The sequence below is a fragment of the Crocodylus porosus genome, unplaced genomic scaffold, assembly GCF_001723895.1.
Source record: "Crocodylus porosus isolate Cpor-Errol unplaced genomic scaffold, CroPor_comp1, whole genome shotgun sequence".
Taxonomy (NCBI): domain Eukaryota; kingdom Metazoa; phylum Chordata; order Crocodylia; family Crocodylidae; genus Crocodylus; species Crocodylus porosus.
This window is the reverse complement of record NW_017728909.1, coordinates 57,451,078-57,472,984: the sequence shown is the minus strand read 5'-3', so window position 1 is coordinate 57,472,984 and position 21,907 is coordinate 57,451,078.

The following is a 21,907-nucleotide window of genomic DNA, read 5'->3' as shown; positions in this document are numbered from 1 at the left end:
TTTCCTGAGCAAGTATCTTAACCTGTCAGCTATTGTGGTTGAAATATGGAAGGATCCTCCCCTGGAATCAAACACCTAGTCATGTTTTTTTGCCGGGAAGAATTTTGTGAGATACACATGACAAGAATACACATGTACATCATTTCATAGCTTCCCAGGTACTGTGTGCATACTAGCTGTCTGGATGCTTATGTGTCTACTGCTCAAGTAATAGAATTGCAAACTGCCAGTTACACAGCTGGAAGATTGCCAGCTATGTACAGAAAGGGCAATAGAATGCTGGCCTTTATCTTTCTCTCATTAGTTCAAGGACAATATGGTATACATTTGTATTTCACTTGATATAATTGTAATTTTTTTAATTGTAATTTTCTGAAGTGCCAAGTATTGGCTACTGTTACACTCAGAGAGCTACAAAAAAAGGAAGCCTATTTGGACATTGTTGGACTGTTCAAATGTGTTGGCAATTAATCAAGGATTTCTTAAGTTCATATCCTGGAAATGGCTTTCTTCAATGAATCTGAACCTTACAAAAGGAAATTTGCTCAGACTAAGGGTAATTTACCTGATCAAGAATTGAACCATGTTGTACCTTACAGTAATTCTAGCAGTCTGAGGTGTAACTGACTGCTCAAGTGCCTTGGGTGGCAGTGATATACAGAACACTTCAGTGGCTGCACTGCTGCTGATGGCAGCACAACTTCTGCTATTTTTGTCTAGGGTCAGTGCCTAAGGTTAGTGCCCTTGTCTCCCCTCTTCATTACATACCAGCTAGCAGTAAGTGGAGAAAATAAGAATATAAAATGGGGTATGAAAGAGACTGGGATTTTAGTCAATGAGAGTTTTGACTTTAGTGGGACCAACATTTTACTGAACCTATAAATACAGTTACTGAAACTTCCTGGCTTGTGGATCACCAGCTGGTGAAAGAGGATGTTAGATTGCCCTAATTGAGTAAACTGTCCTAATTTTGCAAGCCAGAGATCCATATGTGAATTCTAAGTACAGTATATTTGACTGTCTTTTCTTTTGTTAGTATACTTTATCCTACAAAGGACACAACTAGCTAGAGATTACTGTGCACCAGCTTCTGTCACTATTACTTATGTTGAGTGGAACCGTCTTATCTTACTGGTTTCATGGTATGACTTGCAGAGTAAAGTTGACAAATTCTGAATGGTAAGTAAACCCTCATTCCGTATCTGAGCTAAGATTTGGTGAGCAACTGTAATACAGTGGGGAGAGTAGTGGGGGTCACATTTGCCTTTGATAAATTTCTAGCCTTTAAACAAATTCTTTTTCTTCTTCTTGGTGGTTCTTCACAGACAACGATATTAGGAAGGTAACTGCCTACTCTGGTTGCAGGCAATTGCAGAGAGGCAAATCCTGCTGCACCAGTTACACACATATGGCTTATTGTGGCTAGGTGTGAGCGTATCTTTTCTCCTTTTCTTCTCCTTGATGCTGGCTCTGCACTGACATTCAAAGAGGGCTGCTGTTGCCTTTTTGATTTTGAGCTGCCAGGCATTGCTATCTGCAGCCAGTTTTTCCCACAGTTTCTGGTCAAGACTACAGGCAAAAAAAGACTTCTTCAGGGTGCCCTTGAGGTGCTTACGTGGGGCCCCTCTGTCATGTTTCCCAGTTGTCAGTTCCCCATATAGTAGTAGGCCTTTAGTAGGTGGTTGTCATCCATCTGGGCCATGTGGCCTGCTCACTGCAGCTGAGTCTGTAGGAAAATCACTTTGATGCCAGTGGTATTGGCTCTTTGTAGCACACCCATGTTGGTGACGTAATTTTTCCAGCAGATCTTGAGAATGGTGTGGGGGCAGTGCTGATGAAAGTGCACCTTAATTTGGTCTGTGTCCATAGGCTGTGACTGTTTCAGATCCACTTGAAGAGTCTGCTGAAGGCACTACTAGCTTTTAAGAGTTTGTTGTCTACCTTCTTGTCAATTGTGGCATCACATGAGATGACACTCCTCAGGTAGGTGAACTGATTGACACATTTAGCTCTATTCCTTTGATAGCCATCTTCAGTGGCACATAAGCTTGGCGTGAAGCAGGCTGATGAAAAACTAGTTTTCCTCAGGCTGCTGGTCAGTCAAAAGAGTTGTGCTGCAGTAGCAAAGCAATTAGTCATGTACTGCAGATCGTGTTGGGTGTGGGCCATAAGGGCACAACCATCTGCAAACAGAAGTTCATGGATGAGCTGTTTTGAGGTCTTTGTGTAGGCCTGTAGCCATTTGAGGTTGAAGAGGTTTCCATCTGCCTGGAAGTAAACAAAGACACCTTCATCACCTTCCCCAAGATTGTCTGATGCTTGCTGCAGCATCATGGTGAAGAAAACGGTGAACAAGATAAGGGCAAGCACACAGCCTTGCTTAACTCCATTGGAGATCAGGCAAGGACCCGAGAGGTTGTTGTTGTACTTGACTTGTCTATGCTGACTGTCATGGAGTTGCCTGACCCTAGTGAGGAACTTAGGTGGGCACCCAAGCTTCTTGAGAATCTTCCAGAGGCTATCTTGGCTTATAGTGTCAAACGCCTTAGTGGGGTCAATAAAAGTGAAGTACAGCCCCTTGTAATTGTCTGAGCACAGATACCATATCTATCATGCCTCCATTTACTCTGGAACCATATTGGCTGTCTGGGAGGACCTCTTCTGGTATGGCAGTCACCAGCCTGCTGAGGAGGATTCTAGCTAGGATTTTCCTGGCAATGGACAGATGTGTGATCCCTTGGTAGTTGGAGAAGTCTGACTTTATTCTTATACAGGGTAACTATTACAGCATCATGCAGATCCTGCAGAATTTTCTCCTGCTCCCAGCCAGCTATGAAGAGTCCATGGAACTTAGAATGTAGAGTAGGACTGCTGTACAAATTCCCTCAATTTATGTGGTAGATGCATTCCTGCAAAACTGTGCATAAATTGAATTCACATAAAGGGAACCCAGTTTATAATGTAAGAAATAAGGATACAGTCCCATGGTGGTGAGGGAGGGAAGGTGTGAGGCTAGGGCTAGGGAAGGGGCAGGAAGAGGGGCACAGTGCAGCCCATCGGCTGCAAGCAGGTAGCCTTAGCCACTCCCAGGACAGCAGCAGGAGCAGCACTGGGCTCTTTCTGGCACTTGGGCTGGTGGCAGCCTGTTCTTGTCCTGCTGCAGGCTGGGGTCAGGGCCAATGCCAGCACTGGGCTCTTCCAAATGCTCAGGCTGGACTGTGGCAATGGGAGGGGGGCTGCTGCCATCCCAAAATTCACCATAGCCCCCCGCCTCAACCTGTCCTCCCAGCAATGCTGTTGACTGCTGGGAAGAGCCTGGTACTGCCGCCGGCCCCAGCCTGTGGTGGCAGCCTGCTTTCATCCTGTGTGCAGAGCCCAGTGCAGCCCCCGCAGCCCACAGCCCTCCTGGGATCCGCATAACAACAAGAGTTATGCCCTGCATCCTGCACCCCGCACTCAGTCACAGTTTCCTCTGCTTTGCTTCCTGGTGCAGCCCTGGGAGAGGCCAATGGGCTGCACCACACCTCTCCCCCTCTCCTTCCCCTATAGACTTAGTTTGCCACAACTTGGGCCTTCACTTCTCCCCACTCACCCTAGTCCTTGCTACAGCAGCCCCGGGAGCAGCTGACATCACCTGCCTGAACCACAGCACTGTGCAACCCAGGGACTGGGCTGACTGGGGACAAGCAGAGCCCTGGAGCTGATCGCATGAGAGTGAATTTGCATATATAGGACCCGCATAGATCAAGGGAAACATGTATTTCAGGGCTTTGGGTGGAATTCTGTCAGTTCTGGGGGCTTTGTTGCTTTTTATCTGGTTGATAATGGTAAATTTTCTTTCAGTGTAGGATGCTCATCTAGTTTCTCCTCAACAGGCAGTTCCTTGATTCAGTTGATGGCAGACTTATGAACTGTGCATTCATTACTAAATAGAGTTTGAAAGTGCTTAGACCATCAGTCCATGACAGAGTCATTATCAATGTATAAAGTCCAGCTGTCAGAGCTCCTCAGTGGACTTTGGATCAGGAAGTTGGGGCCATAGGTAGATTTCAGTGCTTCTTAGAAGCTTCTGGTGTCTCCATTGTCAGCATACATTTGTATTCTTTTTGCAAGAGAAGTCCACCATTCATTTTGGATGTCATGAAATTTACATTGAAAGGTGTCACATGCCTGGTGATAGGTCGCATTCCTCTCTTGGCTAGTTGGCTGTGCTAAAAAAGTTTGGTAAGTAGACCTCTTTTTTGTGAGCAGGGCTTGGATGGCGTTGTCATTTTCATCAAACCAGTCATAGTTTCTCTTGGTCCTGAGGCCACCAGTCTCATTGCTGGTTTCCAAGACTGCTGACTTGATGGATTCCCAGAGTCCATCAGGTGAGGTGTCTGAAGTATGGATTTGGCTTTCAAGCCTCAACTGATGTGTTTTTTGAAAAATTTGTTTGGGGTTTCCTCTGTGTTTGGGTGGAGGCTTGAAGTGGAAAGACAACTTTGAGCGAACAAGTCTGTGGTCATTATGGCAGTCAGCACTAGGCATAACTCTGGCGTGCAGGGCATCCCTAAGATCACACTGATGCACCGAGATGTAATCTATCAGGTGCCAATATCTGGAGAAGGGATGCATCCAAGTGGTCTTGTAGTGGTTTTTCTTCTTAAACTGGGTGTTTGTTATTGCCATCTGCGTTTCCACACAGAGTTCCAGAAGCAAGCATCCATTGTCATTACAATTTCTTAATCCATGTCTTCCAAACACACATTTCCATGCTAGATAGTCACCACCAACTCTTGTGTTAAAATTGCCAATGATGATGATCCTATCTTTATGTGGTGTTTTCTGGATGAGATCACAGGGGTCATTAAAGTACTTAAGTTTGTCAACTGTGTCTGCCTGAAAGGTTGGAGCATACACACTAATAATGGTAGCATGCTGCTGGTCACGCAAAGGAAGGCATAGGGACATGATGCAATAAGAAAGGCTGATTGGTAAGCTTTTTAGCCTGGAGGCAATGGAGTTCTTTATAATGAAGCCAACACTTTAGAGCCATGTTCCACCTGCAATTTACCTGACCACTAGAGGGTGTAACCAGCATTGTGTTCTATTAGGCTGCCTTGTTCTGGGAGTTGCACCTCACTCAGGGCTGCTATGTCAATGTCTAGCCTAGCTAGCTCATGGGCATCTAGGCTGAACGTCACTGAAGATGTCTACTATCTTCAGAGTCCAGCACTATATGGATTTTCCAACATGCAAGTTGCAGAGGTTTTCTTTTTTCCCACCTTTTGAGGTGGGGCTGGAGTTTTCATTTTCATTTTCATTGTAATTTGGCCACTCTGAAGATGCACACTGACCACGGTGAACTAGCTGGGTGGTAGGGAGATGAGCATTAGTGTAGGCCAGCTTTTCTAGAACCTTCTCCTATTTAGGACTGAACAATACTATCCTTCAAAAAGGCTGCTTAGATGCACAGGGTGCTGCTGGGTGATGATGGAGACTCTGGGTCATCATCAGAATGACCCACACCTCTAAGCCACCTGCATGTAGGACTGGGACTGCTGCTTCCATTTCCTGCTATTTTCAGCCCACTCCCAGCACTGTAGGATTACAGAACTGGTTTCCTTCCTTCCTGCATGTGGAGGTTTAAACTGGAGTACAATTTCCACTGACCGGCCCAAGGTGTGGCAGGGAACTAAATTGTTTGCTCCTTTAAGAGCAGAAGCAGCCTAGGGAGAGGGCCCTAGGAGCCAGGCAGAAACCCCACAGTTGTACATTACTATGGCACCAGGGTAACAATGGAATTACCCTGCACCTGCACCCAGTCAGCTGACCAGAAGGCAGGGCCCTGGGCACATATAAACCCCAGAGCTGAGGCCAGGAGGGGTTAGTTCTCTAGCAGCAGCCAGGGGAAGGAACCTTCAGAGAAGAATTGCCCAGAGATGCTGTGGCTGCCTGATATGCTGTATATAGGGTTAATGGGGATTCAGGAGCTCACAAGGCACTTAATGCTGGGGGGGAAGTTTGAAAGGGACAGAGCACACCCTGAACTGGTTATATTTTGTTATAGCCCAGGGGCTTATATTTTGGTTTCTGTTTATAAACTGGTGGACCAGGAAGAGGCTATTGTGGAGAAGGAGACGTCATTGGGACCACAGTATGGTGCTACACACCAGCAGGTGCAGCACCAGGGGGCACAGAGACAAAGGGGCTGTGGAGAACCCAGCACCAGTGTGGCACAGAGACAGGGCTGTGAAGAGACCAGTGATGAAGGAGAGGCTGAGCTACATCAAGGTGTCAAGTATCTCAGTCACTTGCAGACCTGTAGGCCACCGCCTGCTGGCTGACTGGAGTGAAACAGTTTCTAATTTGGAGATCTACACATCCATGCTTTTCACCTGCCATGACTTGGTGTTAAAGGAGTTGGTTCAGTACCTGGATGTGTAGTCCCATTAGTTGTCCCACTATTGTCCCGAGGAGGTCCTACGTTCCTGAGGGCTCCGCCACCCCTACACCCTTGCCTGTTCCACCAGGTTCTGATCAACCGCTTGGTCCTGCAGTGTGACTTCCATCTCAAGCAGAAGAAAAACAAAAGGAAAAGGACAAAACCCGGCACTCCTGGCCTGGGGTTATGATTCCAGCTCCTTTTAACCGAGCAAAAAACCAAAATTGACTTTCAGGAGGTCAGTCCCTCTCTTCGTCCCCTACCCATGCTTGGGTGGCTCTTCCTGAGCCTCTTATTGAGGTTGTCATGATTCCCCTCATTTCATTAGGTGCATTTGTGACACCATTTTGGCTTGCACCACTTTTAGGGACTTTATGGTACTGCAAGTCTATAGTGCCCCTCTATTAGGGACTGTGACAGGGTGGGAACTAGGGGTACTGTGAATTCCCCTAGTGCCCCCTATCATGCCAAATGAGTTTCAATGCACCCTCAGTATCTTGCCCGCCACTTCTTTGATGTTAATATTGTTAAAGGGAGGCTGCCTTTTTATCTTCTTTGGCACAGTGCCCTGAGATGTCCCAGGCCATGCCCTGCCTTCAGTGACACGGTGCACTAAAGCCTCAGGGGCTACGCGAGCCTCAGTGGCTCCTACCACCCCTATACCACACCCCAAGCCTCGCAAGGGTACCAGACGTTGTTTGGTCAAATCCCCTCTTGGCACCCTCACGGGTGCTCCCTGGCTCATCCCACAGTCACCCGTGCCCTCACGGGTCCCCAGGCTCATCTCCGTTGGCTGTGCCCTCAAGGACACTCTCTGGCTCATCTCACTGTATACCTGCGCCCTCAGGGATTCTCCTTGGCTTCTCCTGCAGCTGCCACCTGCACTGGGGCCTATCTCTGTGCTCATGCCCGCACTGGGGCTCCTCTCACACTCGTGGCCCACACTGGGGCCTACCCTTATGATCCTGCCTGCACTGGGGCCTTGCCTTGCGATCCTGCCTGCACTGGGGCCGGGGTCAATACACCCCAAAACGCTGCGCCCTCTCTGGTGCTGGGTCTCCACGCTACTGTGGAGCCCCCATGAGGCCTCCTCCAACCCCTTACAGCCTCACACAGTCCTCCAGTCTTATAAAACTACAAACAGAAAACTCCAGCTCCTGGGCTACAACATAAACTTAAGCCAACTGGCTAACTATCATTCATATCCCTACCAGGGTTTCCTCCACCCGATATCATCAAGCAGAAACTGCTCAGGCCATCAGGCTTCTCTGCTCTGCTTACTCCAGCAAAGCTCCCTCTTCCTCAGCTGCTAGCGGGGAACTGCCCTCCTGGCCTCATGCTTGGGCTTAAGAAGGGGCCAAGCCCTGCCCCTTCCTGTCAGCTGATCCCCTTGGTTCCCCTAGCAACCAGCACCTGTGCTGCCCTGGTGACTGGTGGTTGAACCTCCTCCTTCTCACCACTAGGGATCTCTCCTGGGTCGCTTCCATTTTCAGGTGCAGGGCACTTAAGTGCCCTGCGACAGGGACTTTATGGTACAAAAATTCTTCTGGGCTCCCTGCGTGGTAACAAACAGTTCTAAGCACCACCAGGTCAGCAGTCCTCGCTCTAAGTTCCCTCTGGGGAGTTTGCTCTCTGCAGGACTCTCCTACCAGCTCTTCACATTGCTCTAATTGTTCCCTACAGCATGCATCAACTCGGTCCTCCTCCTTCCGGTTCTACGCTCCCACCCCTTGTCCATTTAGGGCTCTTCTTTATACCAACATTGGTGCTCACAGCCCCTCCCCTCCAGAAGCACCTGGGTAAGGAGGGGTTTCTGCCAGCCTCTTTGGGGCTGTGGGTCTGGGGCTACTGACCCTTTGTTTAGCCCTTGTGCTTTTGAGCCCTGTAACTCTTTCTCTCTCTCACACAAGGCCTCAGAGGAACAACATTTAAATGCCATCTGTGAGGCTTGGGGCATGGTAAAGGGGCATTTTTGGAGACACGCATCTAGACCATAAGGCTGATGGTGTCAATATTTTGAACAGGACTCAAAAAGGGTCCAAGGACCTGCAGGGCTCAGTGGGGTCCATCAGGACTGTGCCCAAACACAAACTCAAGGACAGCCTCCCTATTTATTATAATCACCAGCAAGACATGACAGGAGAGGAAAAGTGTTCCCATTGGGCAAGTTTGGTAGTCACAGAGCCCTAGGGTCATCACGGCCATCCCTGGGGACCCCATCCTGTGACACTGGCCCCACTCTTTAATCCTGAAACTCATGTGCCATAGGCTAGTGAACTAGGATGGTGGCAGAAATCTCCAGGCTGTAGGTTTAGTTTCAGAGTATCTTTCTCCTAGGTGGATTGCCGAACCGGAGCTAAAGCGTTACACCTACTCTGGTTATTTGGGTTGGGTGACTAATTTGCCTGGAACCTCACCTTTGACCTTACCACCATGGGAGATCCCACCAGGAAATAATTTCCAGATGGTCTCACTCTCAGAATTATTGGGACATGCAAACCTCTCCACCACAACACGGTTGCAATCCAGGAAGAAGAGCCTTTAAACAAATTAACAAAAGAAATATAATGTTAAAGAACACATACTTTTCCTTAAACGGTTTCAACTTCTTGGGTGAAATTGTGCCTCCATTAAAATCAATGGGATTTTTGGCATCGACTTGATAAGGGACTAGAATATCACCTCTGGAATTTCTGAGTCATTGTCTATGATACAAAGATTCTATTATTTTACTAAGATGCCAGAATGAGGGAGACAGCCCAAAATGGTATTTAATAGATTTACCACTGAATAGCATTTTAATCATAATCTAGGATTGTACTCCCCCAGTGTGACTGATGGTACATGTTTTGTCTTAAAGCTTCACACAGGATTGTTGCTGGAATATAAGTGAATGCTGGCAAGAGTGGGCTGATTGTATTTTGCCTAATGATACGGAGAGGCTGGCTTTTGGAAATGTGTTTGCTGGAAAAGCCAAGTGTGTGGGATGCTGCAAGAGCTGTGCTGCAGGGGCAGATGATTTGTTGTCAGTAACTCTTAGAAGGGAAGAGGACAGAAACTGTCAATTTGAAAACCAGACTGATGTTACAAAAAATGTTATTGTGTTTTTTAGTCTAAATGTGTTTGCTTGGAGAAATAAATTACATGGTTGGATTTTTTCCCCCGAGGCATCTTTTGCTATGAATAAACATAAGTCAAACATAAGTTATCCCTAAGAACTGGAAGAAGGCCAATGTTGTGCCCATCTTTAAGAAGGGGAAGAGGGAGGACCTGAGGATATATAGGTCAATTAGCCTAACTTCTATCCCAGGGACAATCCTGGAAAAATTCATTAAGGAGTCTATGTGTGATAGACTTGCAGAAAGTATGATTCTGAACAGCAGTCAGCATGGCCTCATTGTGGGCAGGTCTTGTCTTACCAACCTTATCTCCTTTTACAGTCAGGTAACTCACCACCTGGATAAGAGAGAAGAGGTTGACATTATATATCTTGACTTCCAAAAAACCTTTGCTTTGATATCTATCCCATGATGTTCTTGCGAGAAAATTGGAGGATTGTGTGCTTAGCTGCAAGACAGTTAAGTGGGTATGAAGCTGGCTATGGGGTAGGACCCAGAGAGTCCAAATGAACAGATGTGTGTCATCCTGGGGAGTAGTGGCCAGCAGTGTCCCACAGGGGTCAGTGCTTGGTCCAGTACATTTCAACATCTTTGTCAATGATTTGGATGTGGGGGAAAGAGCTCACTGGCCAAGTTTGTGGATTACACTAAGTTATGGGCAAGTGTGGCCACACTTAAAGATAGGCTACAGATACAGGTGAATCTAGACAGGTGAGAAAGTTGGGTGAGTCAGAGCCAGATGAAGTTCAACAATGAGAAATGTAAAGTGCTCCACCTAGGGATAGACATCTCCCTACACACCTACAGGCTTAGCGGCACCAAACTGATTAGCACCATGAATGAAAGGGACCTAGGGGTAATAATAGAGCACAGTATGAACTTGAGCCAGCAGTGTGATGCTGTAGGCAGCAGGGCAAACAATACTTTGGCATACATCAATTGATGTATCTCCAGCAAAACCAAGGAAGTGATTCTTCCACTCTACTCAGCACAGCTGCAGTACTGTGTCCAGTTCTGGGTGCCACACTTCAACAAGGATGTGGTAAAGCTTGAGAGAGTCCAGAGAAGGGCCACTTGTATGATCAGAGACTTGCATGGCAAGCCATGCAAGAAAAGGCTGAGGGACCTAGGAATCCTCAGCCTGAAAAAAAGAAGGCTGAGAGGGGACCTGGTAGCAGCTCACTTACCATTACATCAGGGGAGTACATCAAGGGCTTGGTGAACAACTGTTCACCAGGGCACCCTTGGGGAAAACCAGGAGTAATGGTCACAAACTCCTAGAAGACTGGTTCAGGCTCAACGTTAGGAAAAACTTCTTCACAGTTAGAGTGTCCAGACTGTACAATAAGTTCCCTCCAGAGGTGGTGCAATTGCCTACCCTGGAAAGCTTGAAAAGGACACTGGACAATAACCTTGCTGACATCACCTGACCCCAGCTGTCTTTCCTGCCTGGTGCAGGGGGCAGGATCTGATGATCTTCTGAGGTCCCGTCCAGCCTTACAAGCTATGAATCTATGAATGAAGACATGGGTCTTACCACTGTTAAGAGGGAGGATAGCCTAGATCTGATAATGTTATACATTTCTTCCTCTTTGTTTATTAATAAAGCTATATCATTATGACTGCTCACCTTGGCCTTGTACTTCACCTCATCCAAATTCTCCCTTTCTTTTGCTGACTGATAAGACACACTCAGAGCATCTAAATATTTAGTCAGTTTGAAGATTCATAAGCATTCTCTCTCTCTCTCTTTCTTCTTCTCCCCTCCCAGGTTCATGGTAGATGGGGGGAAACAACTAAGGATCCTTATAGACCAGCAGTTCCCAATATAGAGTCATGATCCAAATGAGGATAGCAGGGGCAATGCTGGTGGTACTGCACACAAAGGATGAGCTGTGCCACATTCCAGGAGCTCCCCCGCGCCTGGGCCGCTGCCACAATCTGCTCCCAGCAGCAGGTAATGGCAAAAAAAGGCTGGGAACCACTTATAGACAATACTGATACTTGACTGAAAACAAAAAACAGAAGAACACTGGTTAAATGAGATTAAATAGGGGAACTCTTCAAGGCTAGGGACAGGTATTACATATAAACTGATTTAAGTGATTGGAAGCTGGCTTAAACCTGTGACAAAACAGAAGTTCAATGCACATAAACCTCTTTCAAAATGGCCAAATCAGGTTTAAGATAAACCTGGTTGAATGTAGTATCAAACTTAACTGATTTAGTTAACATCAGCTCACTGTGTTATTAGTTCAATCTATGCAGTTTAGAGAAAGCTTCAGAGACTGAACTGATTCAATCAATCTCTGGCTTTTTGCTTGTCTGTACTTAACCAAGGAGACTCTCCACTTGAATGTGGGACACTTATTTTACAAATCACTTGAAGAGCTTACTTATGAAGGACCTCAGAGAAGATTACAACACATAGCACCAATGATGGAGTCATGTGCTATGAGTATAAAACCTAGCACATTTCATTTCTCAGGTTTCCAAGGTCTCAAATTTGTAAACACAGATATAAATATTTTGAAAATGAGTTTATGTGGAACAAGTTACACCTCAAGATAAGTTTTCCTGGTTTAGCTTTTATTTGCTGCAGGGCAAGAGCATAAAAATGGGCAGTTAGCACAGAGTTGTGGATGAATTTTAAATGTTCACATTTGTTCACTTTGTGGTAATTTATAGATTCATAGATTCACAGATGTTAGGGGCTGGAAGGGACCTCTTGAGATCATCAGGTCCAGCCCTCCAGCGCTTGGGCAGGAAAGACTGCTGGGGTCCAAGGTGAGTGTCCAGATGGTTTCTGAAGAGACCCAGAGTAGGTGATTGTACCACCTTTGGGAGGAGTCTATTCCAGACTCTGGACAGTTAGGTTGTAAAGAAGTTTTTCCTAATGTCTAATCTAGAGCAGTCTTCTAGCAATTTATGACCATTAGTTCTAGTCTTCCCCTGGGATACCCTGGTGAACAGACCATCCAGTCCCTGACGTAGGCCCTTATTTACCTGTAGGCTGCTGCCAAGTCCCCTCTGATTCTTCTCTTCTCCAGGCTGAACAGACCCAGGTCTCTCAGCGTCTCACTGTATGGCCTACTTTCTATACCTCTAACCATATGCAAAGCCCTCCTTTGGACTCCCCTAAGCCTCTCCACATCCTTCCTGAAGTGTGGTGCCAGAACTGGAGGCAGTACTCCAGCTGTTGGCTCACCAAGGCCGAGTAAAGTGGGAGGATGCCATCCCTAGTCTTGCTTGAGGTGCATTGGTAGATGCATGCCAGTGTTTTGTTTGCTTTGCCAGCTACGGCGTCACAATGGTGGCTCATACGCATTCTATGGTCTATTAAGATGCCCAGGTCTTTTTTGGTTGTGGTGCTAGTAAGCATAGCACTGCCAAGCCTGTAAGCATGCTGTGGGTTGTTTCTTCCCAGGTGGAGAACCTTACACTTCTCAGTGTTGAACATCATCAGGTTTTGATCCACCCACCTTATGAGCCTGTCCAGGTCAGCTTGTATCCCCAGCCTGTCCTCTAGGCATGACCACAATCCCCCATAATTTGGTGTCATTTGCAACCTTTGCTAGTCTGCTTTTAACACCTGGATCCAAATAATTAATTAATATGTTAAAAAGCACTAGTCTGAGTTCTGAACCCTGAAGGACACCACTGGTCACCAAACACCATGTTGACTCAGTTCCATCTATTATTAATCTCTGGGTCCCGGTTCAGAACCAGTTTCCTAGCCACCAGATCATTGTCTTATTGATGCCATAGTTCCCCAAGTTTACCATGACCATGTTGTGGGAGAATAAGTAAAAGGCTTTTTTGGAATCCAAGTAAATGATGTCAACTTCATCTCCCTTATCCAGGTGGTGTGTTACCTGGTCATAGAAGGAAATTAGGTTGGTCAGGCGTGACCTGCCTGGAATGAAGCCATATTGGCTGCCTATTAGAATGTTGCCTTCAATTAGCCTATTGCTAATGGATTTTTTGATAATCCATTTTTTCCAAGATTTTTCCAGGGATTAAGTTCAAACTGATTGGCCTGTAAATCCCTGTATCCATCTTCTTTCCTTTCTTGTAAATAGGCACCACATTGGCCCTCTTCCAGTCTTCTGGAACCTCTCCTGAGTGCCATGAGTTCTCAAATAGCTTTGCCATGGGTCGTGTAATGATGTTGCCCAATTCTTTCAGCACTCTCAGGTGCAGTTCATCTGGTTCTGCTGCCTTGTAGATATCCAGCCTCTCTAGACATTCCCTCACAAGATCTTTGCCAACTGTTGGTGGGTAATCACCCCCCACCTTGATCATCCTGTATCCTGTCAAGCAGGCTTAACCCCCTTGAACTGGTGGAAAACTGACATGAAGTAAGCATTTAGGAGTTCAGATTTCTCCTTGGTGCTGGTTGTCAGCTATCCTATTTGGTCAGCAGGGGTCCAATGTTTGCCTCATTTTTTTCTCTGACTTCCTATGTATCTGTAGAAGGACTTTTTATTGTTCTTGATTTCCGCTGCGAATTTAAATTCAGTTTCCACCTCTGCTTTTCTAATCCACTCCCTAGAGGTATGGGCTATTGCTGTGTACTCTTTCTTAGTGGTACTTCCCAACTTTCATCTCTTGTAAGTTTCTCTTTTCAATTTCAGGAGGTCCATGAATTTTCTATTGAGCCAAGGGAGGTTCCCAGCCCTTTTGCTACCTTTCCTGTGAGCTGGAATGGGCTTCTTTTGTGCCTGGGGACTGCATCCCTGAGGAACAACCACCCATCTTGGACCCTGCTCTCTATCGGACAATAGTCCCTCAGGGTCTTGTGAACCAATCTCCTAAGCTTGTGGAAGTCAGTTTTCCTAAAATCAAGGATTTCAGCTCTGCTGACTGATTTCCCTGCCTTCTGATGGATGGAAAATTGATCATCTCATGATCACTGTTGCCTAGCTTCCCTTCGACCATCAGGTTGCTCACTAAATCATCTCCTTTGGCTAGGACCAGTAGTGCCTTACCCCGTATCGGCCTGTAGACTTCTTGAGTCAGATAGAGCTCATCAATGCAAGTGAGGAAGCTTTGTGACCAATCAGAACTCACTGAGTGCTCTTCCCATGAGATGACTTGAAGTCACCCATGATGACCATGATTTGAGAGTTCTAGAGGAGTTCTAGAGAACTCCTGATCAAGCTCTTCCTTTTGGTTTGATGGTCTGTAATAAACTCCTACAGTTATATCTCCTTCACCATGTTCTCCTTGCATTTTAACCCAGAGGGTCTCAATTTGCTCTTCTTTAGAGACTATCTCCACTTCCAGGGGTGTGTACTACTCCTTAACATAAAGAGCCACACCCACCCTATGTTCCCATGCCCTTTGTTTACTTTGAGACTAAAATTGATAATGTCTGTCAAAGTGGGGAACAGTTGAGAGTCAAACCAGACACCCCATTTTAAAGACAGTTCTACAGCACACCCTTTTATCAGGTACTCTTTGGAGTCTCACACTTATGGTAGAGTCATACATCTTTTTATTTAACCCCAAACAATATCATTTTGGTACAATTTCAATATTAGTGATTAATTTCTCTGCTTTGTTTATCTTTGTAGCAAACTTAACATAACACATTTAGGTTGTTACAGAATGTATATCTACAGTCACAGTGGACCAAATTACCAGTTTGGAATAATTGACAATTACTTTTTTTAAAAGGAAACTAGACCCAAATGAAAAGAAAATGTAATTGTACGAAGTATCTGTAATTCCTAACTCCACACATGTCACAGTCAGTCCCTTTTGAGAGAAAATGACCTTGTACCTCAGGGAAAACAAAACTGTCTATACGAAAGACTTTATTACAAGAATGGAATCGTAACAATCCTAATTCAGAATGGATGGGTCTCTACTGATTGAAGTTATAGCTATCTTGATACTCTAAAGCCTTGTAATAGCCTATTAACAGCAGACCATTGCAATGATCTTTCTGCCAAGATGAACATCTGTTGAGGTGTGAGGCTAGATACAAAAACAAAAACCAAAAACAGCTCAGTGAAACTCTTTAAACCAGAGGGTTGTCCAGAGTAGCTTTAATGTTGTATTAGGTGCACTGGACCCAATTCTCCCCCAGGATTGCACCTGCTTCAATACTTTAGTATGCCTATACTGTAGTCTCAGGTGTCTCAAGTGTGATTGCTGCTAGATTAAAACTAGCTAACTTTGCTATTGCTGGCAGTGTAGCTGCTGCATCAAGGAGTTCAGTGCTGGCTGCAAAAGTTGCTGGGGAAGCTGAATAAATACATGGCCAGTAAGTCTATGCTGAGTTCTGTGCTGATGAGGGCGCAGTGCTAGCAGTACACATGCTAGCTGCTTTAAAACTATCTCTGTATATCCACATAAGAAGTAAATTACTACTAGAATGCAAGGCAGGGTACTTTTGTACCTTGCAGGCTAACCAAAGATTACCTAGAATAGAGGTAATCAGTGGAGAAGCAAGCCCATTATATTCATTTTAAGGAGAGAGTGAATACAATTCTCTTTAAGGCAGTAAGGAGGGCTATGTTGTATTGTAAACTGAGGTCTTGCCTATAATAGAAAATGTATATTGATTTAACTATATTGAGTTTGTTTCAATCAGCTTAAACTAATGCAGCCCTTAATTTAAAAGCACAGAGTATAATTTGAATAAGGATATGCTACTCATAACTGCATTTTTTGGAGTGTTGCTCCTGAAAAGTTAATTCAGTACCAATGCAAGGAGATCTTATATTTAATAGTTACATAACTTTAGTCATACCTTTCCAAATGTAATATTACACATAGCAGGTCCTGCTGCTAGCTGCACTGTGCAGTCAGAAGCAAACCCAGCCAACAAAGAGCACAACCTTTGGCCTGTGGAACCACACTCTATAGCCCTGCTTATCAATACCAGCCTTTCTACACAGTCTAGCCCCTTATGTAGATAGTCTGAGACGGATCTTATGAAAAGCAGAGTAGTCCAAGTTGCAAAACCATATAAAAGCAGGGCACAGTGGGCATATCTATACGAGATTCTCTGGTGCCATAGTAACAAGCCACAGTGATGTAGCTTGTCGCTACACCGACAGAGCATCAGCGGGCATGAACAGTGACACTGATACTACTATGCAATAGCAATGAGCTAATGCCCAGTAGGGTCAGAAATGACCCTGCAGCAAGTACTAAATGACTGTGTAGTAACAACTGCACAGTTGGGCACATGTATAGACGTGCCCAGTATGTCCCTGTGTGAAACTGTGGTCCTCACTCAGGCTAAACACCCATTAGAACAGGTGGGATGTCTGCAGGATTAAAATCCGAATGTTCATTTTAATCACACTCTTTTTGCCCTACATAAGACTTATCACAGCATTTGTGCTTTTGCCAGTTTCAGAAGAATTACAGCTGGAGAGAAAGCTGGGGAGGAAGCTCATGGTGGGTCTGTACCTGGCTACTGCTATTTTGCACTACCCTATGCAAGTGATGCGATTTAAAGCTGTCTGACAGTAATTTTAAATTGGGAGCATCTACACATGCAAATGATCTGGAAGCACTTTACTTTTCAGTAAACTACTTTAGAGTAAACACTCCCAGGCACATATCTACACATGCACAGATGTCGGAACAAATTTGTTGTTCTTAGGAGCACACTATTCCTACTCCTCATGGCCTTCTAGCCCCTCCAGCAGCCAGGGGGAGCTCTAGACCCCCTTTGGGTGCTGGCCCAGAGGGCAGAAGACAGCTTCCTGTTAGTGGGGGCTAGGACATTGCTCCATGACCCCAGGAGCTGCCTGTTGCTGGGTTGTGTCCAGATGGGGACAATATCCCCCTGTCCTGGCAGCATAGAGCTCTGAGCCCTGGCTCCATGGTCACAAGGCCAGGACTGGGAGATTTCATAGATATTAGAGCTGGAAGGGACCACAGAAGATCATTGAGTCCAGCCCCCTGTCCCAGGGGCAGGAAGGCAGCAGGGATCATAGGATCCCAGCATGATAAACATCCAAATGTCTCTTGAAAGCATTCATAGGAGGTGCTTGAACCACCTTCGGCGGCAGTCTATTCCAAACCTTGGAGGCTCAGACAGTAAAGAAGTTCTTCCTTATGCCCAGCCTGAAACAGTCATGGAGGAATTTGTGACCATGTGACCTTGTCATCCCTTGGGGTGCTCTGGTGAACAAACGTTCCCCCAGATCCTGGTAGGCACCCCTGATAAACTTAAAGGCAGCTATCAGATCACCCCTGAGCCTGCGCTTTTCCAGGCTAAAGAGTCCCATAGCTCTCAGCCTCTCATTATAAGGTCTGTTCTCCTGACCTCTGATCATACACATGACCTCTGGACTCTTTCCAGCTTCTCAACATCTTTTTTGAATTGTGGAGCCCAAAACTGGATGCAGTACTCCAGCTGCGGTTTCACCAAGGCCAAGTACAGTGGGAGAATGTCATCATGGGATATGCTTGAGAAACATCTATGGATGCAAGCCAGCATTTTGCTCGCTTTACTAGCACCAGCATCACATTGATGGCTCATGTTCATTTTGTGGTCAGTCATGACCCCAAGTCCCTTTTGTCCATAGTGCTAGCTGGAGTAGCACTGCCGAGCCTGTGAGCATGCCATGGGTTTTTCTTCCCAAGGTGGAGAACCTTGCATTTTTCAGTGTGAGAACCATCAGGTTCTCATCCGCCCATTGCCTGTCAAGATCCCTCCTGTCCTCAGGTGTGGATTCTTTACCCCAGAGTTTGGTGTCATCGGCAAACTTGGCCAGTCCACTTCTGACTCCAATGTCCACATCATTAATAAAGATGTTGCATAATATGTGTCCAAGGAAAGAGCCTTGAGGGACCCCACTGGTCACAGCGCACTATGACAATTGACTTCCGTCAACCACCATCCTCTGGGTCCGACCACGGAGCCAATTCCCCAGCCAGTGGATCATGGTGGACCTGAGGCCACAGTTGGCCAGTTTTTCCAAGAGGTGATCATGGGATACCAAATCGAAGGCTTTTTTGAAGTCAAGATATATGACATCAATCTCCTCTCCCTTGTCCAGGTGATAGGTCACCTGGTCATAAAACGAAATAAGATTGGTCAAGCAAGACCTACCCGCAACAAACCCATGCTGGCTATCCCTCAGGATGTTGCCATTGGCCAGTCTGTTAAGAATGGTCTCTTTGATAATCTTTTCTAAGACCTTCCCCGGGATAGAGGTCAGACTGATGGGCCTGTAGTTTGCCAGATCCACTTTTCTTGAAGATAGGTACCACATTGGCCTCTTTCCAATCTTTGGGCACTTCACCAGAGTGCCAGGAGTTCTTGAAGATCTGTGCCAGGGGCTAAGCTATGATACTAACCAGCTCCTTGAGTACCCTGGGGTGTAGACTGTCAGGGCCAGCTGACTTGAAGGTGTCCAGCCTTTAAAGGTGTTCCTTCATGAGGTCAGCATTGATGGAGGGTAAGGAATCTCTCTCACCCAGGCCTCCCTGTCCTGTAATGGGAAGGGGCGTCACATGGGACTGGTGAAAGACCGACGTCAAGTACCCATTTAGCAAGTTGGCTTTTTCCTGGGCATCGGTTGTCCTCTTTCCCATCTGGTTTATCAGGGGTCCAGTGTTGTCCTTGCTTTTCCTCTGGCTCTCTACATATCTAAGAAAGGACTTTTTATTGTCCTTGATACTTGTAGCGAGTTGGAGTTCCATCACAGCCTTGGCTTTCCTGGTTCACTCCCTGCAGGTCCTGACCAGTGCAGAATATTCCTCCTTGGAGGTAGATTCTGTCCTCCATCCTTTGTAGGTCTTCTTTTTAGATGCAGGAGGTCTGCTAGTTCCCTGATGAGCCAAGGAGGCTGCTGTACCCTTTTGCTGCCTTTTCTCTGAGACAGAATAAACTTAGTTTGTGTATCCAGGATCACTCCCTTGAGAAGCAATCACTCTTCTTGAACACCCCTCCCCTTTGTGTCGTAGTCCCTTAGGGCCTCACCTACAAGCCTCCTGAGCTTGTCAAAGTCAGCTTTCCTGAATTTGAGGACTGCTGTATTGCTGACTGACTTACCAGCTTTATGGCAGATGGTGAAGATGATCAGCTTGTGCTTGCTGTCACTGAGCTTCCCTTCATTCATTAGGTCACTGATTAGGTCATCCCTGGTTGCCAGTACAAGGTCAAGTAGCGCTTTACCTCTCATTGGCCCATAGACTTCTTGCATCAGACAGAGCTCATCCACACATGTGAGGAAGCTTTGCGACCATTTGGATTTGGCCAAGCGCTCTTCCCATGAGATGTCTGGGTGGTTGAAGTCTCCCATGACAACCATACACCAGGAGTATGCGGCCTCAGCCAATTTCCTGGCGAACTCCTTGTCAAGCTCTTGATTCTGGGTGGGGCTGGGGCTAGGAAAGAAGGATCTCCCAGCACTGGCCCCATGATTGTGGAGCTGGCATTGGGAGATAAGGATCTCCCAGCCTGGGTCCCCCAACCACAAAGCAGGCACTGGAAGAGGAGAATCTCTCAGCACCAGCCCCATGACTGCAGAGCTGGTGCTGGGAGATAAGGGTCTCCCAGCCAGGCCCTGCAGGACTGGTTTTAGGAGATAAGCATCCCACAGCCCTGGACCCACAACCACAGAGTGGGGGCTGGTAGCTCCCTAATGGGAGGACATTAGGGGGACATTGTACGGGCTTCAGTGGCAGAGGCTGCCTTGGTAGCAGGCAGCTCCTGGGGGCCCCCTTCCAGCCACCTGACCAGGAGCACATTTGCACCCAGTCAGATGTTTACATGTGTGTTATTGAACAGTAAATAATCTTGAATAAATTTGCTACTTGCATTTGCAGGTAGCAAATTTACTTGCAATTAGAGCAAATTACTACACAGTAAGCATCTGTGTGAGTAAACAGTGACACATACTGAGTAGTAATTAGCTCTAATCTTGAGTTAAGGATCTCGTGTAGACACACCCATTGTTCTGGGACTATGGACTGTTCTAAGTTTCAGAGAGCACTTAATTCTTGTCCTGTAAGTCCTCTACTGCTCATCCTTTGTTCAATAGGAGAGAATCTGTCCCCACATTAACTATACATGGAGATGTCAAATTTTCAGGCTTTGATTTATGCCTACAAAATACACTTGTATGAGTCTTCATCTACAAAATTTAGCAGTTGTTCTGTGTATGCCAATGGGCATTTCCTTATGCAAGCTTAATTTCAAGGTTTCTAGGTTTCAAGGTTTTCTAGTTTGAGTAAAAGCTTTCACAGTCACCTTCCATGCATTCTCTCTGTTCAAAGTTTAGAATGATTTTTATTTTGATTACATAAGTAATTTATGAAAATAGAAACAAAATGATCTTGTTTCAGAAAGATTCTCAGTTTTTGTTGTTAGAAGGATATTTTAAATTCTGGCACTGTAGGAGAAGAAAAGTGAAAAGGAATCTGCCTTTTGAATTCTGATTATCATTCTGAGTTTGTTTCTGTTTCTTTTCTTTTTGGAGCACTTGAGTGGGATTTCAAGTTTAAAGCTCTATTAAAGATTCTTACCAGCTGTGGATAATATCAGTAGTCTAATACAGTACTTCTTTCTTCATGCAAGAGACCTAGATTAGAAACATATAATACACTGTATTTTATTTGTGCCTCTTTCTGTCCAAATTTTGCTGAAGAGAGCAGACAGGATCATATGTTACATTATAGAATGGCTATACCATTAAAAAGTACTATACATTTTCTCTAAGCAATTCCTATTTCAGTTAGTAGTAACTTCTTTTTAGTGTGGGTGGTTTTGACCTTATGTCTAGTCTGTTCCTTACTGGGAACAGAATTTAATATTGTTCCAAAATAGTGATGTTTTGCACAGTGCTTCCAGTTCTCATGGACATGTTTTCAGAGAAACTATGAAATATTAGTGAATAGTCCTAAGGTGACTTGGTAAGAAATGTGGGGTGGCAAGGGGAGGGGAAAGAAAGTTATCAAAACAGTGCATATACATTGTTAATACGAGTATTACATAATACTCATAATAGACAGTTTCATTATCTTCCACAATCTTGATTGGCACTCTCAGTCCAAAAAGAAAACCTCTTTACAGAGGCAGAAACCTCTGTAGGATTAGACCTATTTAGTGTAGAGAGAGATCGTTTTAAGCCCAATGATGAAAGAAGTGTCGCAGATTGTAGATTTCATAGATTTAAAAGACATTAGGGCTGGAAGGGACCTTGGAAGATCATCGAGTCCAGCCCCCTGCCCAAAGGGCAGGAAATCAGCTGGGGTCATAGGATCCCAGCAAGATAAGCATCCAATCTGCTCTTGAAGGGGTTCAATGTAGGTGCTTGAACCACCTCCGATGGCAGGCTGTTCCAGATCTTGGGGGCTTGGACAGTAAAGAAATTCTTCCTTA